A 4,837-nucleotide genomic window follows, 5' to 3' on the forward strand; every position below is an offset into this window, starting at 1 on the left:
GCGCATACGTACGGCCAGGGCTCGTGTACATGGCTGGGTCGGAACGGAGAAACAGTGTCGTCGTCGTGTTCATGGGGAGCCAACCGGCTGGGTCGGAACGGAATGCGTCGTCGTGTTCATCGGGAGGGCTTGGACGGAACAGTCGATGGAAATGAGGCCTGGCGTACCGCAGAACAGAGGAAACGGCCTTGTGTTCGACCGGCCATGTTTGAAACGGGATCCTGTTCATCGCGAGGTGTCTGGCGTACCGCAAAACGAAGGAAACGGACCTCCTACGGTCGAAACGGGGGTCCGGTTGATCGGGAGGGGTGTGGCGTACCGCAAAACGGAGGAAACGAGCTTGTGTTGGAGTGCTACGGTCGAAACGGGGGTCCTGTTCATCAGGAGGGGTGTGGCGTACCGCAAAACGGGACTCCACGGGATACTGTTCATCTCCACCGTCGACCCCCTCCAGCCTCCACGGGCTACTATTCATCCACCGTCGACCTCCTCCAGCCTCCACCTGCGACTGTTCATCCACGGGCTCCTGTTCATCCAGCCTCCACCACGCGCTACTCCACCGGCTACTGTTCAACCAGCCCTCTCCACGGGCTCCTGTTCAACCACCCCTCCACGGGCTACTGTTCATCCAACCCTCCACCGTCTACTGTTCATTCTGCCCTCCACGGGGTGGTCCTGTTCATCCTGCCCTCCACGGGGTCCTGTTCATCCAGCCCCAACCGGCTCGATCGATCGGGGTCCTGTTCATCCAGAGGCAACACCACGGGGTCCTGTTCATCCACCCCCCACCGGGAACTGTTCATCCAAACCCCCCAGCAACGCTCTCTGTTCATCCAGAGGCAACATCGATCGGCTTCAGTTAGCAGCAGTAGTGAAGGAATCGCTCGATCGGGTTCAGTTAACAGCCATCGATCGATCGCTCGGGTTCAGTAACGCGTAGCCTGCAGTGCAATCGCTCGGGTTCAGTTAGAGCCCAACGCCTCGCTTGGGTTCAGTTAGAGCCAAAGCCTCGCACACACGTGCGTACGTGTACGAGAGAAACGCGCATCGCTCGGCCCCCGACCTCCCACCGTAACCGGGAATTCCTCGAAATTTTCCTCGCCCTCGCTTCTACCATGGTTTTTTCCGTCATGGACGGCCCAAAGAATGTCATGCAGCTGCGTCTCCCGCCCGCCCAGGACGAAAAGCCCATTTTCTGTCATGATTTTTTGTCATAGAAGTAGGAGCCCACCACATCTATGATGATACCGGGTTTGTCACAATTATCGTCATAGAAATGTCATATGTATGAGAGAAAAAAATTCGTTCGGCCCAAAATGTCACGGATGTGTCTTTTTTTTGTAGTGATTGCTTTCTTTGCTTCGAACTTGATATCCAAAGGAAGGAGTTCAATCACCCATTTGGCCACTCGACCGGTTGCATCTCAATTGTTCAGAATTTCTGATAATGGAGCGTCGCTAACGACTGAAACCGAGTGGTCTGCAAATTAATGTGCAACTTTCTTCGTGGTCAAATAAATCCTGTAGACAAGCTTCTGGTAATGCGGATACCTTTGCTTGGACGGAGTCAAGACTTCAGAAATATAGTACACTGGGCGTTGAACTATGTCGGCTTTGCCTTCTTCTTCCCGCTCGACTGTGAGCACTGTGCTGACAACTTGTCCAGTGGCTGCGATATATAACAATAGAGGATCTTTGCTGGCTGGGGCAGCAAGCACCGGCTGGGTGGAAAGCAGCGCTTTGAGCTCTACAAATGCTGCTTCGGCTTCAGGAGTCCACTCGAACTTGTCAGACTTCTTCATCAGTCGGTAAAGAGGCAATGCCTTTTCACCGAGACGAGAGATGAATCAACTCAATGCCGCCAAACATCCAGTAAGCTTCTGAACATCATGCACACCCACAGGGCATATCATTCGGAGAATTTCTCCAATCTTTTCTGGGTTTGCGTCGATCCCTCGTTCGGAAACGAGAAAACCGAGTAACTTTCCGCCTGGGACTCCGAATGTGCACTTCGATGGATTGAGCTTGATGGCATATCTTCTTAAGTTGGCAAATGTTTCAGCAAGTTCAGTCAACGGGTCGGAACATTTACGTGACTTGACCACGATATCATCCATGTATGCTTCCACATTCAGACTGATTTGAGTGAGCAGGCACTTCTGACTCACGCGCATAAACGTGGCACCAGCATTCTTGAGGCCAAAGGGCATGGTAACATGACAAAAGCACCCGAATGGGGTGATGAAGGCCGTTTTTATCTCATCGGGTCCATACAGTCGGATCTGATGGTACCCGGAATATGCGTCCAAAAAGGACAAACACTCACACCCCGCGGTTGAGTCAATGATCTGGTCGATGCGGGGGAGAGGGAAGTGATCTTTCGGGCAGGCCTGATTGATGTGCTTGAAATCAATACGCATATGAAGTGAATCATCTTTCTTGGGGACCATGACAACATTGGCGAGCCACTCGGAGTGGTATATCTCGCGGATGAACTTAGCCGCCAGAAGTCGAGCTACCTCTTCGCCAATTGCCTTCCTCTTCTCCATGGCGGACCGACAGAGATGTTCCTTGACAGGTTTTGCTTTTGGGTCGACACGCAAACGGTGCTCAGCCAGTCCCCTGGGTACACCCGGCATGTCAGATGGTTTCCATGCGAAGATGTCCCAGTTCTCACGGAGGAACTGGATGAGCGCTTCTTCTATTTGCTGTTGAGTGTTGTTGAGATGTGGGTCGGAGCAGTATTGGGATCGGTCGGGTGAATATGGACAGGTTTTGTCTCTCCATGCGACTGAAATGCAGACTCTGAAGTAGGCTTCTTAGCCCGCAACAAATCACTCGGATCTGCATTCTTGTTGTATTCCTCCATCTCTACTGCTGCCATCTGCTCGTCGGCAATCTTTGAGCCCTTCTGGAGGCACTCTTCCGCTCTTTGCCAATTCCTTGTGACTATGATCACGCCTCTGGGACCAGGCATCTTCAACTTGAGGTATATGTAACATGGTCGAGCCATGAAACGAGCATATGCGGGCCTGCCTAGAATGGCATGGTAGGCACTGTGAAAATCCACCACCTCAAACGTCAACTTTTCCTTGCAATAATTCTTTGAATCACCGAAAACCACATCAAGAGTGATCTGACCGAGTGAATCTGCTTTCTTCCCTCGGATGACTCCATGGAATCGCATGTTGCTCTCACTGAGCTTGGACATCAGGATGCCCGTCCCTCGGAGGGTCTCAGCATACAAAATGTTCAATCCACTGCCACCATCCATGAGGACCTTGGTCAGTCGGGTGCCCCCAACGACTGGGTCGACCACCAATGCTTGCCGCCTGGGGGGTAGCAACGTGCGCTGGGTGGTCGGACTGGTCGAACGTAATGGGAGTCTTCGACCACTTTAAGTACGTCGTAGTTTCCGGAGCAACCATGTTCACTTCTCTGTTGATAACCTTCAGTCGACTTTTGCTCTCAATGTCAGAAAAAATCACCAAAGTAGCATTTACATTGGGATAACCGTCATCTTCCTCTTTATCCTCTTCCTTATCAGATTCTTTCCCCTTCTCACTGGGCTGACCCTCCTGGAAACTCTGAATCAGGAGTCGGCACTACCGAGTGGTATGCTTGGCAGAATCAAGTTACCCTCTTCATCTTTTTTGGTGTGTATGTGACATGGTAAATCAAGAACATCATTTCCCAACTGATCTTTCACTTTTTTGGGGATCCATGGCCCTTTAGGCTTTCCTTTGAACTTTCCTTGATTCAAAACTGCGGCCTCAGCAGGACCTGCAGACTCAGCTTTGCACTTCTGTTTCCAACTGGAATTTCCACCTCCGGTGTTCTGGGCTACCGGTTTTCCCTTGCCACTGCGGATTCGGTCCTCCTCTTCGCCGTTAGCGTACCGAGTGGCTATTTCCATCATTCGAGCCAGAGACATGTCTCCTGACCGACCGAATTTCAAGTTGAGCTCTCTATATCAGATGCCCTCTTAGAAAGCGCAAACTGCCTGGTGCTCTGACACATTTTCCATAGTATGATGAAGAGTAGTCCATCTCTGGATGTAGTCTCTCAAAGTTTCATTTGGTTTCTGGATGAAATGCTGCAATTCAGTCAGTCCAGCTGGTCGCTTCCAAGTGCCCTCGAATGTTTTGATAAACACTCGGGCCAATTCTTCCCAAGAGAAAATACTTACAGGGGCTAACTGATTCAGCCAAGCCCTGGCCGAGCCCTCAAGCATCAGGAGGAGGTGTTTCATGGCTACGTCATCGTTGCCTCCGCCAATCTGCACAGCCACTAGGTAATCTTCCAACCATGTGTCGGGCTTCGACTCACCGGTGAACTTACTCACTCCCGTTGCCAACCTGAAGTTGGCACGGATTTCAGCCGCTCAGATGGCCCTACTGAAACACTCGAGCCCAGAAACAAATGCTCTGCCTCCACTCGGACAGTCTCTGTCTTGTCCTACTCTGTGTGCTCGGCCTCTGTCGACCAAACCTTGTACGAGGAGTGATCTCGCATCAAACCCGGGCTCCGTTGGGTTGACTGGATCTCTCTGCTCATCACCATACGGACACCTGTCATCATACCGACGGGGCGCGTACGATCCGCCCCTCGGAGGGGGCGTAGGCACTCGACGGTGGTCATCACGGGCATATCTTTGATCATACTGTCCATGGCCTCGGCCCAGGTACTGATCCTGGCGGTGACCACGTCATCGCACCACGGAGGCGATCTTGGGCTATGTGCTGACTGAACTGTGTCAGCAACTACAGATCTGCTATGGATCCTGTTGCACGACTGAGAAACAGCCGAGTTTTGTTCACCTGCTGCCTGGAGCAACG

Source organism: Triticum aestivum, chromosome 2D, assembly GCF_018294505.1.
Source record: "Triticum aestivum cultivar Chinese Spring chromosome 2D, IWGSC CS RefSeq v2.1, whole genome shotgun sequence".
Classification (NCBI taxonomy): domain Eukaryota; kingdom Viridiplantae; phylum Streptophyta; class Magnoliopsida; order Poales; family Poaceae; genus Triticum; species Triticum aestivum.